Source organism: Eptesicus fuscus, chromosome 20 (assembly GCF_027574615.1).
Source record: "Eptesicus fuscus isolate TK198812 chromosome 20, DD_ASM_mEF_20220401, whole genome shotgun sequence".
Lineage (NCBI taxonomy): Eukaryota > Metazoa > Chordata > Mammalia > Chiroptera > Vespertilionidae > Eptesicus > Eptesicus fuscus.
Window position 1 is genome coordinate 46,136,182 of NC_072492.1, and position 14,033 is coordinate 46,150,214.

At 45.3% G+C, this 14,033-nt stretch overlaps 1 long non-coding RNA gene across 1 annotated transcript in view; it reads left to right on the forward strand.

Moving 5' to 3' along the window:
* The first annotated feature begins 2,348 nt into the window (after positions 1-2,348).
* Positions 2,349-14,033, forward strand: part of LOC129147483 (uncharacterized) — a 37,214-nt gene continuing 25,529 nt past the window's right edge. The window contains exon 1 of the long non-coding RNA XR_008554851.1: positions 2,349-2,400. This is a non-coding gene — a long non-coding RNA (uncharacterized LOC129147483). The remainder of the gene's footprint in view (positions 2,401-14,033) is intronic.

Genomic DNA, 14,033 nt, shown 5'->3' on the forward strand with positions numbered 1-14,033 from the left:
TTGTCTAAGACTGTCCATGAAAATATATTCATTTAAAACATATACCAGGGAAAAAGATTGAGCTGATCTTCATTGCTAACTTCTTGGTGTAAAACAAACTTAACTTTTCCATTCCCCAATCTTCGGTTTTCTGTAGTGAGAACTGTATTTAACAAAAACTGGTGTCCAATTAGACTTGATCCCTCCAAAGAACCAAATATCATCTCTTAAGGAGAGGGCAGGGTGATTGGATCTCATATCATATGCCTATGGAGAGTAAAATTTAAATAATGAAAATGAGTAATATTTAAAATTTGTATTTCTTTATTTGCACCAACAGAAAGATTAAGTGGCAGTTTTGACACTTGTGTTAGAATAACTAATACCAGCTTCTGAAAGAACCTCTGAATATTAGTGGCTTACCCAACAATAATTTATTTCTCACACATGCAAAGGGCACTGTAGGTGGCCCTGGGCAGTCTCCCTCACATAGCTCCTTGCTTTAGATGCCCTCTGTCCTGAGGGTCTGCCACGTTGGAGCCCTTTGCTTGGTGGAGAGAGAGAGAGAGAGAGAGAGAGAGAGAGAGAGAGAGAGAGAGAGAGAGAGAGAGAATATGAAAGGAAGACATTTGCATTGGTTTAAATGACACCTGACTTGCTAGTGGCCGTGACCTCTGAGCCTTACTGGCTTTAGTGTTGTTGTTTTTTAATTTTATTTTGTTGATTTTTTTTTTTTTTTTTTTACAGAGAGGAAGGGAGAAGGATAGAGAGTTAGAAACATGGATCATCTGCCTCCTGCACACCCCCTACTGGGGATGTGCCTGCAACCAAGGTACATGCCCTTTGACCGCAATCGAACCTGGGACCCTTCAGTCCGCAGACCAACGTTCTATCCACTGAGCCAAACCAGTCAGGTCTGGCTTTAGTGTTTCATCTGCAAACAGCCTGGTACACGATTGCTGGGTTTTATAAATCACACACATTCCTCTTCAAGGGTAAAGAATCAGACAAGTGAACAAACCAGAACACAACTGCCAAACGCTGCTTTATTGGTAAAGCGTTTGTATACATCATCTCTAGAAAAAAACAACTATCACATTCAGGATAAGTGATCAACCACGCTCTCCTGAAATGTCTTCTCCCCACTCTTCCGGGACTGAACGATAAAAAGGAACAGGCATGGTTCCTAAATGACCCTTCTAATGCCCTTCAGTGATGGGGTTGGTGAAAAACCAGACAACGGGCCCCGAATGAATCCTCTTTGTGCTCAGTCCGCCGTCACGAAACCGAAACGGAATTACGGTTGCGGCTCTCCCTGAACCGGTGAAGCAGAAATGGAAACTTAAACCGGTCGGCCAGGAACTGCCCCTCATGGGCAGGTTCGGTCGCCGGCCAGAGAGACCCCGGCGGACCCCGAAGGTGAGGCACTGCAATGGCCCACCTGCTGCGTTGCCTAATGCAACGGCCTTGCGCCCCGTCCTTCGGCCTAAAAGGTCCTGCATTCTGCGCATCTCTCTGCCAGAATGGATGTGCCCGGTAGGAATGAACACTTGGCCCATTTTTTAAAATGCATAACATCTTCTTCGCGGGTGCTTTCGTTTACCTTTGAATCCTGGAGAGCCCCCCAACACGGCCCCCCGGATAACAAGCAGCAAGGCCCGGGTACCTGGGGAGCCCCTGAGGGAGCGGGTTCCTGCCGCCTCGGGGTGCTGGTCAGTGACGCCAGAGGCCTGGCTCGCGGTCCTGGCCGCCTTGGGAGCATTTCTCCTCGCAGCCTGAGCCTGGAGTCCCCGGAAGCGCCGCTGGGTCTGACAAAACAACTGGGGCTTACGTCAGACGCTCTCGGGGCTGACTACATCCGGGCGCCTACGTCAGGGGGTGACGTTGGCCGGGGCACCTACGTCAGACGCAACGTCATCAGCCTGGGCGGGGCGACGTCCCCCTGCGAGACCCGGGAAAGGAGCCTGGATGGAGGTTGGACTGGGTCCCGACTGGAGCCGCGCTGGAGCCAGCGTGAGGCTTCAGGTGAGTATAATTTTGTTTTCAAGCTGAGCAAGAAAAGAAAAGGAATTAAAACCCAAAAAAGGGGGGGAAGGGGGGTGTCTGAACAAGGAGGTTCACCTTCCCCACAATAACCTGAGTTCTGAGTGACGGCCCCCAGTGGACACCAGTTCACCATCTCGGAGGAGTGTGTCCCGGTTCCGAGGGGTCTCAGCCCAGCACTGGCTCTAAAGGGGGAACCCTTGTTCCTCCTCTGCAGTTCCTGGGGGCCAGGAGGACACCTGCTGGGACACCCTCCTCACCCCGGAACCTGCCCACAGGATCCTGGGAAAACGGACCGGCCCAAGCCGGCCGGGGATGAGGATGATCGCAGGCCTCTCTCCGACGTCTCGACCTGCGGTGCCTGGTCCAGAGGGAAAGGTAAGATGCCGTGCTGTCCCTCCTGTTTCTCCCATGCAGGTGGGCAGGGGAAATAGTAGTTTGTAAGGATTCGGTCTTCGAACTCTGTGACTTGCGGATTTGCTTTGGGGTAGCCATTGTGGGTTGTTGATGTTTTCTCTCCCAGGGACAGCCATTGCCTCTTGTTTATCTCGGCGTGTGTCCTAAGGACACGGTTTGCCAGGGGGGCATGACCTCTGAGCCTTGCCTTAGTGTTTCTTCTACAAACAGTAGGACCAAAACTATGACTGGACAGAAATGTGGGTTGCACTCCATTTGCAGAGACTGGGGTTTCTACCAATGATTGCCAGCTCTCAGGGGAAGCGTCTAAGAGCTTTCTTTATTTTGGCTATCTCTGGGAGTGGCTCTGATTTGGGGGTGGGTAGTATCTTTTGCACCCTCTTTGGGGACACCTCTTGTGCCCGTGGGTGTTCAGTAGTGCCAAGAATAGGTACTGTTTGTCCAGGCAGAAACCTGACAAGATATTCAAAAAGATATTTCTTTTTTTTTTTTCTTTTAAGTAACTCTGTGGTCAGAAGTTGGCCACGCAAGCTGATATTCAGAGCCTAATAGAATTTTTTAAGCCTCCTCCCCAGAGCTAGAGTGAAATTATGTACCCCGAGGGAAAGAAAAACATTCTGAAGCCTTTGTGGAAGGGTTTACCAAAACATCCACAGGAACATGGGTCCAAATCTAGAACATAGGACTCCTGATTTCCATCTTAGTTGATGATCTCCCTGATCCAAAGAAGCAAATTGACCACAATGTGTTTGGGTCGGGGGATCGGCACCTTACTTACATTTATAATATATATATATTTGTTCGTACCTCTTTCGTTTAGTCCCATGCTTCCGGTTTTAGCCCTTTTAAAATTTTTGTGTTTGTTTCTCCAATCTCTGAGTCCATGCTCCAAAAATGTGAATTTAGCGTATACCTTGACTTTCTCTACCAATGCACCTCAAGCAAGCACACATGCAAACACTCTATGTCAATTAGTCCTCCGGGAAGGAGAGACCAAGATGAAACCAGAAGAGATGTATTGAATGAAAGACAGCGGGGCGATGAAGGAGGGAAAAGCATTCTAATACAGGTCTGAAACCTAGAAGAGGAGCGTTGCGGCTCTGAGACATCTGGACCAGCGAATGGAGAACCACAGAGCAAAGGGAATCCGACAGAAATGGCCCACGTATAGTCCCCATGCTGTGCTCAGTCATTGGCTGGATGCAGTCCAGGAAGAACATGGCAGAGGCACACACATACACATGTGACACTTCCCAAATTTTGTTTGACACAATATATTTACTTTGCATTCTAATAGTCTTCAGTGTGGCTTTGCCTCATTTCCGATGTACATACACACACACACATACTAGTATACACATATATTTACATATAACTCATTCCATAAGTATTTACTGAGTTTCTCCTCTCATCTGTATTCGATGATAGAAATAATCTGGTTTCAATTCCCATTTCCAGCCTTGATGCTATAATTTTTTCTCTCTCAGTTTTATTTACCTCTAATATTCCTAGAGTAAATCTGGGTCATTTTATCCAAAGCATACAAATAGCTTATAAACTTTCTGTAGTTTCACCTCTGGGAAAACCTGTTGCTTTTACTCATCATGTGGCATATTGTGGAATATTTGAATCTTACTACTCCAAGCTCCGTCGGAATTCCAACATTATCTGAGTGTTAGGTATTATTAAGATGAAAGGGCTTACTTCTCTTCCTTTGTACATAACCTACATTTTCTGCTTGAATATGTAGATCATTTTTTTAAAATCCCTGAAATGCAAACGTTTTTTCAATGTACATTTATGGGTAAGCCCTACTCTTTTCCGCGTGTTTTTCAAATGTTGCCTGGAAATTTAAGGGCCTCATTATTTATAGGGTTGGGCCTCCTTTTTAAAGCAGGAATTATTTCTTTTATATGTTTAATAATCCAATAACCACTTCTGTACCCGTTATTCTGTTCCTTTGCCTAGATGCAAAAGCAGGGTGCGATTACTTTTTATCTGAAAACATACTGGAAATAATTATTCTTATGCTTTTCAGTGTCAGTTTGAAAGTCCTAAGAGCTGTTGTGCTGGCCTAAGCCCTGCTTTTAAAGCATCATCTTGAAATTGGTCACCCCATTCCTTTACTTCTATTTCTTCCCCAGTCTCAAGCACTCCTCTGGGAAGCTGAAAGAGGTCTCCTAATCATCTGGGTTTCATTAAGTGTCTAATAGACTATAGGAGAAAGCCAATTCTCTGTTTTCCTAACATTTCAGCCGAGTACCAGAATTTGGGGCCAAACAAATTACAGCAAACCATTTTCTAATAGGAAAAAAATATAATGCCTCGAGAGTTCTATAATGTCCTAAACAAAGCAAAAACAAAATAAAAAGCAGCCTTGAGTGTTTAGTGTTCCTATTTAAAAGACTCTTCCTCCATAAACCAAGAGCAACTCGGTTTATCTCAAAAAAAAAAAAAAAAAAGACAAAAGGGTGACTCAATGTGGCTGTAATTTGAACTGCACAGTTCCAGGGAGCCTCCCCACTTCTAACCTGAGATGTAGACCCTGAAGCTGTGCCCCCCAGTGAATTCAGTTGCCTCTTTTATTTCCTTGGTTAAAAATGTCTGGGTCACTATAAGCCAAACACTGCAAGAATCTTTACCTGGAAAAGAGCATTAACTCGGCATTGATTGATTGGGTGGGATGTTGGAAACTCTGTTCTGTTCTCTGAAAATTTGGAAAGACTTTGTTTGATTCTGGGATCATCGATGGGGGAAGATTACGAAGCAATTATCATCTTCAACTCGCAGCCTGAAAACCCTCCCCATCGCTCCTCATTACCTCCTCAGTGGATCCTTCTGGCTGCTCTTAAAAGTGTGTGTACACAGTGAGACACCGGAAAAAAACCGAATGACCAAGGCTTTATTTACAATGTGTAATCAGGGGAGACCACAGTGACCCCACTACGTTGTGCCTGGGGGATAACATTCATTTACTTATTTATTCACTTATCCACCTAACATCTCCTGAGCGCCAACTACATCTCACTCCAAATGCTCATGATACAAGATGGAGACGACCTAGGCCCTTGAGCCCAATCCAAATGCCCTACAATCCTAATAACCATAAGGAGGGGCAGGAGGAAGTTAAGCACGAGAAGAAGAGAGATACTATTCTCCCCATTTTACAGATGACAAAACTGAGGCACAGAGCGGTAAAGGCGTAGGCACAAGCACACACCATTTGTAATTAGAAGGATCAAAATTCTATGGGTGGGGGTGGACTTCGTGCAAATCATAACCTCCATGCTCTACTGTCTCAAGAGAAGACTGAACAAATACATTGTAAGAGTCTTTTAATGTAACCAACGTGGTCCCTGGATGAAGCTGAAGTCACAGTCACAGCCATGATCCAAATGCTCCATCATGTAGATGCGAGTGTCCCCGCCACGTCCCGAGTGGTTCAGGGTTCGGGTTCTGGAGGAGGCCGCACACAAATAAAAGAGACTAGACAAGAAAATATAAATTTGGGAGTTGGGGGCCAGGCGGGAGCCCAGCTCAAGAGGAAGGACTCCTCTTTGCTCCCCGCCTTGCGATCCCTTTTATTCAGGTTTTGGGATACACCCATAGCCCTTAGGCAGGCAATTCCAATAATAGCCAATCAGCAAGGATTTACATAAAACTAAAAGGTGGAAGTTGCTTCAGCTCCCTTTGTCTCAACTAGACAGTGGGTGCTTGGCTCTGACCTTTCAGAGCCTTCAAGGTTAACCAGCCTTCCGATTCCTTGTCCACACCTCTCTGCTAGTGAAGGCAATGGGCGGCTTCCAACATGTAGACTTGAGAGTTTTACTGTAAAACTCTCTCTGTTACCTGGGAGGGTCTTGGGGCCTGTTTGACCTGTGCTGATAAACATGTTTTTCTTGCCCTTCAGAGTCTGACATTCTTTCCATTTACTGGCTAGCAGAGTGATGGGCAAATACAGAGCCAGGCACCCTCACTGTGTACGTGGGTAAAGAAGATGAGGCTATAGTAATAGCTTTAGAGAGTGTATTCAGTTGACACACGTGAAACACAATCCAAGCACAAGAAACGCAGGCCAGGGAGTATAAATGCAGTGCCCATCTGACTGCCAGGGCACACACAACCTGGGCACTGTAAAAACAGTCCTGCCGTGCAAGCTCAGGGCACAGAGTCAGGGGACCATACATGCGAGATCCGCAGGGAGAGCATAGGTCATATCTTCTATTGTAATTACGGATAGTGCCAACTTTCACTCAGAAATATCCCATCTGCATGGTAAATTTACGGTTATTCTAGCATTAAGAAAGGTGCATTTGCCCTGGCCAGCATGGCTCAGTTGGTTGAGCAGCCTGTGCATCCAGGGGTTCCAGGTTCGATTCCCAGTCAGGGTACATGCCCAGGCCTGCAACCAGTGAGGGGGGTGCAGGAGGCAGTTGATCGATGTTTCTCTTTCTACCTTCCTCTCTCCAAAGTCAATAAAAAACATATTTTTTTAAGAAAACACATACCATGATCCTAGCCATGTTTCCCCCTATGTCAACATGCCTGCTTCTGCCAATGGATCTATTCTGTATTTTGATTTTTCCTGGTAGTGACATCATGTAAGGATGCCATTATAAGTTGGTATGTTTGTGTCTTGAGTCTGTCTCTGACGGACTTGACTACTTTTACTCCAATACATTTTGTATCTGGTGTGTTATGTTTAAAGGTTGCAGAGAAATACTCATGAGCAGAGGAACTATTAATTTGAGGAAAATGTTAAGGGAACCTGGAGCAGCAGCCTAAACTCTGGGCTGAGCATCAACGTTTTGCCTCTGCCTCAGAATAACTGAACAAGGTTATGAATTAAAGAGCCAGATCGACTCTCCTCATTTCCCCTGCATCCCTACAATTCTGTTTGCGCTGTAAATTCTGAGAGCAGGTTGGGCTGCAAACACCACTCCCTTTTTACCTGGATGATTGGGAAGCCATCAGCATGATACCAGTAGAGCCTCACATACTAGGAAGAATAAAAACATGCTCCCTGAATTCTGTTTCCCTCTCTGCTTCTGTCCATGGACAGAGTGGAAAGAAGAGGGAAAGGAATCAGAGCTCTAGAAAATTCAGCACATGGGAACCTGGGAGCAGGCAGAGAAAGAACGCGGCACCTCTAAGTCTCCTATGTGATGTCCAGTCCACACCGAGAAGGATACGTTCTCAGATTTTATCCTGTTCGTGCCTCATAACAATGTCCCAAAGTAGCTATTCTTATACTCAATTTAAAAATGAGGAACTCTGGAACCTGAGTCAGTAGTGAGCTCGCCTAAGGCTATAGGGCTTATAAGAGACTGAGCCCTAGCTAGAGAGGTCTGCATGATTTCAGAGCACCTGGCTTGATATGCTAGGCTTATTTTTTTATTAAATGTGAACAGGTGGGTACGTTTCTGTCGTTAGAGATGGGGATGGAAATTCTGCAGGTGTTGATTCCTGGTTAAACTGTTATAGTACTAAAGCTCAGGGGGAAAATAACTTTTGACTTGGGTTACAAAGATTCTTGACAAGGGGAGTAAAATCTTTATGGAACCTGGAGCTTAATTTGTAAAGGATTAGTCACTGAGGTACCTAATTGTACTTCGGACTTTAAAAGTTTTGGTCTAATTTTATATCATTATTAGAGCCATAATATTTTTATTAAATTTATTGAGGTGACATTGGTTAATAAGATTATGTAGGTTTCAAATGTACATTTCTATGATACATGATCTGCATATGGCATTGTGTGCCCACCATCCAAAGTAAAATCATTTTCCATCAACCTATATTTGACCTCCTTTGCCCTCCAGTTCCTCCTCCCTACATCCCTTCTCTCTTGTAACCACCATACTGTGTGTGTCTATGAAATTTTGTTGTTTTTTCTTATTGGTTCTTTTGTTGCTTTCAGTTTTATATCCCACATATGAGTGAAATCATATGGTTCTTAACTCTTCCTTGCTGACTTATTGTCACTAGCATGATATTCTCAAGGTCCAGCCATGTTGTTGCAAATGGCAGTGTTTCATCCTTTGCTATGGAAGAGGAGTATTCCGTAGTATATATGTACCACATCTTCCTTATCCAGTCATCTATCAAGGACACACGTCAGTTGTTTTCATGTCTTGGCCACTGTGAATAATACTGCAATGAACATAGGGCTGCATATATATTTGCAAATAAATATTTTCAAAATTTTCAGATAGACCCCAAGAAGAGAGGTTGCTGGGTCATATGGTAACTCTATTCTTAATTTTTCAGGAACCTCCATACTATTTTCCATAGTGGTTATACCAGTTTACATTCCCACCAGCAGTGAAGAAGGGTTCTTTTTTCTCCATATCCTCTCCAACACTTGTTATTACTGTCTTAGCAATCCATTACACTGAAAATTATTGTATGCTGGGTTGTTTGTTAAATGTTTTATTTTATTTAAAAGTCAGGAATGTACTAGGGTTTCTCTTATTTGAGCATAACTACAGGGAGTCTTGCAGACTGAATGAGAAGGTGGGACCACATAATGAATAGAAGCATATCCTACAGTGGGAGATCCTAAACTCAACATGAACAAATAGCCCCTTGACACTCGCCTTACACATGGACCCCCCTAGAATGATGGTAAGTGGCAAAAACTCACCATGATCTCTGATCTCCTCAATATGTCACTCGACTACTAAAATTATGCTAAAAAGAGATTATTTCCAGATAAACTGTCTCTTATTCCCAGAATTCAAAGCACTCTGTGATTTTATTGGCGAGTGAGAATAATGGAGGTGAGGTTGGAGGGAAGGATTCAACAGGCTGCATTTGAGATGCTATCAGGAAGGAAGTCAGAGGCCTGAGTCAGACCCACCAGGCCTGGCTGACTCCCCACAGCAGCTGCCCTGCCTTGACCCCACACTTCATAACCCCTGAGGGAGGGCAAGGCCTCTCCTGCACCCACCGACCTCTTCGGTCACCCTCTTCCACAGAACTCGGAGAGTGTTGAGCCCAACTGCAGCATCTTTAAAACTTCTGAACTCGCTCCATGGCTCGGTGGTTGAGCATCAACCTATGAACCAGGAGGTCACGTTTGATTCCTGGTCAGGGCACATGCTAGGGTTGTGGACTCGATCCCCAGTAGGGGGGCATGCAGGAGGCCAATCAATGAATCTCTCTCATCATTGATGTTTCTATCTCTCTCTCTCCCTCTCCTTTCCTCTCTGAAATCAATAAAAATATATTTTAAAAAAACCTTCTGAACTCAGTTTTTTCTGATACACCATTAAGAACACCCCTTTCTTCTATAATAAAGAAGAAAAAACCTGAACCATTAAAAGATCAAGCCAGTCTCCAATGGGCACAATTTTAAGGAGTATTAAAGGATGCCACAGAGTAAAGGATCTGACCATTGACTTCCCACTCAACTTCTTGGTGAAAAATTTGCAAAGAAACAGACCTAGACCCAAATCTAACAGATTAAAAAAAAAAAAAAAATCAGGATCTTTTATTTTACCCAGCAGTACCAAGAACTATTAAGCGATCCAGAGATACAGGACCCTCCCATCCTCTCTTTTCAAAACGAGAGAACCCAACTGCCACTCTCCTCGGAGAGCCCTACTTCCCAGAGCTGGGTCTGCCCCAGAGCCCTGGCATTTCCTCTTTAGGGAGACTGCAGCCAGCACAACAATCGGGCAGTGATGGGGAGCTGAGCGCAGTAGTTAATTAAGGCTGCATCTTTTATTCTCCGGGGCAATTCAGCCCAGCTTGAATGAGCCCCAGAGCCAGTCCCTGGTGGGAATGTCTCCCTGGGCAGTGGGAGAATCCAGTCTCATCAGCATGACAATAGCCCCCAGGATGCACTTGGACTGATGTAATGGCCAAAGATGGAGAGGGGGCGGTGGGGATGAAAGGCTTATAGGAGCAGCCTGGAGCTTTTGCAGCTGACTGGGGCAATTTCAGTGCATGGAATTCCTTCTCTCTGTCTTTATTCCTTTTATAAGAGATGTTTGCTAATTGGTAGAGCTCAGGAAACAATATACCATTAAGAATCCCTTTCCTTTTTCCTACTTACCCCACCCCTCCCCACATTCCCTTTAAAAAAAAAAAAGTTCTTTCTTGCTTCGCTGGAAATCTCCACTTCTGTTCTGTGGTTTGCGTCGTTTTCATTTTTCTTTCTCTTGAACATGGAACTTACAAGCAACAATTTACTAAAAGAGACTCTGCAACAGATTCTTGTGTATCAGGGTTTCCCTGACGCGCTCCTCCGCCTTCGAGAATCTTGGCTGCAGTCCTGCGACAAGTCATACGTTTGCCTCATACATGATACATTGATATAAAACATTTTGGAAAAGTGAGTCATGGAAAGTTAGTCTGATTTGGTATTTTTTTTCTTTTCCTTATTTTTTTTTTTAAATCACAAGAACCTACTTAAAGCTGGAGCAATTGAATCATTTACGTTGACAGGGTCATGGTCAAAATGTAGGCGATGTGGGACGTGCCAATGGACGGCCTGGCAGAGCATGTCCTCTGGCTTTGCCACCAGCTCAGGAAGTGACCTGGGTGGGACACTGTCCTCTCCTCCTGCCTTGGATCTCCATTTGCTTATCTGTCCAAGGGGAGGGAGCAACTCCATGACGGCGAAGGCCCCTCCTGAGCTGGGCGCTTTATGACTGATTGTCACATATCCTTCGTTGACACAGTCCAGAAACGCTTATACACCAGGAAATGTTCAGTGTGTCAGCTCTCCAAAAGAGCAAGATGTTCATATTCCACCTAGAGTTTTCAAATGGACATGCTTCGTTATTCTGGATGGTGTTTCCAAAGGCTGCCAACCACAAAGGATACCGTGCGCTGATGCTGGCTCACCTGAGAGGTTGGCAGCTGAGGAAGAGAAATGAGGGCATTGGGGAGAATGTTGTCCACTTTCCAGAGCTTATGGAGTCCTGGGAAGGGGTGTGTCTGCGTCCTGGCCTCCATCTCCTCTTCTGCCTCATTGCTTCCCTTGTCCAGCATTTGCAGGACCCCTGGAGAGACTTGAAAGGTTTGCTAAGTGTTTCCTAAAGTCAGATAACTTCTCTAAGTGGTCTAGTGGTCTAGTGGTCTAAATTTATTCTTGGAATCATTATCTGTCATTCCTACTTCTTTCTGACTACTCTCATCTGATTATGGGGATTGTTGATTATTTATATATATAAAAGGCTAATATGCAAATTGTCCCCATGGGAGTTTGACTGGGAGACCAGGAGTTCGATCGCTTGCTGTGATGTGCGCTGACCGCCAGGGGATGGTGCAGAATGAAAGAAGGCCCCGGCCGGCAGCCGGAAGGTCCCAATTGGCCCTGATCACCGGCCAGGCCTAGGGACCCTACCCATGCACGGATTTTGTGCACCGGGCCTCTAGTTTACCATATGTCACCATCTTTCCCCCAGGATTAATATTGTAGAGTCATCAGCAGGTTTGGAGGACTCAGGTGGTTCTTCAGGGGGCAGGGAGCCCCTTGAAATTGTATACATGTGTGTACGTACATGTGTGCATTTCAGTGGGGAGAGTGACCAGGACTCTCTTTCGGTTATCACAGTGGTCGGCAAACTCATTAGTCAAGAGAGCCAAATATCAACAGTACAACGATTGAAATTTCTTTTGAGAGCCAAATATTTTAAACTTAAACTATATAGGTAGGTACATTGTTATTAACTTAATTAGGGTACTCCTAAGCTGGCCTTTGCTAAAAACTCAAGAGGCCAAAGAGCCACATGTGGCTCGCAAGCCGCAGTTTGCCAACCACTGGGTTAGCAAGTTGGTAACAATCATCATCTTAGATAAACAATCTGAAGGTTGAAGGTAGAACTTAGGAGGGGGCATGCAGGTTTCTTTGGAAAAAGAGAAGGCAGCAGGAAAAGAGAAAAACCAAGTGGGAGATGGGTTGACTCCATGAAAGACATGAGTCTCCAGGAGCTGGGCAGGGCCCTGGAGGACAGGAGATAGGGACATCACTCACTCACAGGGTTGCCAGGAGTCAGAGCTTGCTCGAGGACGTGTAAAACACATGGATATCAAAGGTAGAGAAACCCTAGGTGTGTGGGGGTGGTTATCTCTTCCTTCAGCCATTGAAATGAACCTTCTGTTGTCTCTCAAAATAATCCTCTAAAATTCCTGCATATTGTCTGCAGAATGGAGTTCAAGTCTTCATCTTATTTCTCAGATTTAACAGAAAAATAAACAAAATCATTAACTCTCAGAGGCTATAAGATCTACAGTTCCTTAACTAACATGTAACGCTCTGGCTGCAAAAACCAGGGCACCATCACCAAATGGTTTCAGTTATGGGGTTATTTCAGGTGAGTCCAGAAGGACCTTGACTTGCCCATCCCCATCTTCTCCCAAAGCAGCAGAATTCCAGTGGATCCCATTCTCCCCTCAGCAAAGATCCTGGACACAGTATCCAGTTGAAAGGCCTCTTTGAACTTGGTAGGGGTCCACTTTATTATCATTATTATAAAACGTTAGAGAAGAATGTGGCTCACTCAGTATTTTTCTCAGGCCCACATCTGAGGTTGAGGAAGAGGATCCAAGAGGGTGTCTTTTTAAAGGTGCCAGATGGATCATCAGAATTTGTCTTGGCAGGGAAACACATACACACACATGCACGGACACACAAGTGCATGCACCCACGCACGTACACACACACACACGCACACACACACACACAGCCAAAATTGTCTTCTCAAAGGCAAAGGAGCCAGTCCCCGGAGTGAAGACTGTTTGCAGCTGGGAGAACAATATGGTAAAAAGAAGACAGCGCACCCCCACCCCGCCCCCCTGACGCAGCCAAAGAAATCTTTGTCCAGCCCAGGTGTTGGCTGTGTCCTCTTCTCTGACATCCTGTCTTGAATTATTCAGGCTCATTCATTATGTATCCCACATAGACACAATTAAATCATTACGTTCCCCTAAAGAGAGCAGCTGAGCCCCCAGGGACTGTAGGACCAAAGCGTTCCTCCTGGCCCAGAGAGGCTGGAGAAGCTGATGGCAACGGGAATGGTTTTTGCAAAGCGGCGCTGGGCTGGGGGCCTCTCTGCTCTGGAAGTCAGACCCCCACCCCTCTGCCAAGTCATTTGACTGCAGAGGCGGCTCCCATGGTGGTGCCAGGAAGGGGGATTTGGATGAAGTACTGAGCCTTTGGAGTTTAGGGTAGGGGTCTGTGTCAACACCCTGAGGTGCTTCAAGATGCAGACAGACCCTCTGATTTTATGACGAGCCTGCATTTGGTTCTGTTAGGTAGGGAGCTGTGAATGAATCCCAGATCTCTCTCTGCCAGAGAGACTCAGGTGGGAGTCCAGGGTGGTGGTCAGCAAAGCCTCAGCCCAGTATCTGCTTAAGCCCAACAGTGAGATAATAGTTACAGTCTTTTTAATGAAAAAAAAAAAATTGTGCTTCTATGGGAACAGGAAAAGTTATGTTTCTTCTGTTGAGCCTCAGGCAGTTAACAAGTGGCTTGTACAGAAAGAACCGTGGCAGGGTGGTTCAGGGCATCCTTCTCTAGGCAAATCAGTGATAAAATTATCCCCACCTTAAGATTGTGCTGAGAGGTAAGCAGGAGGGAC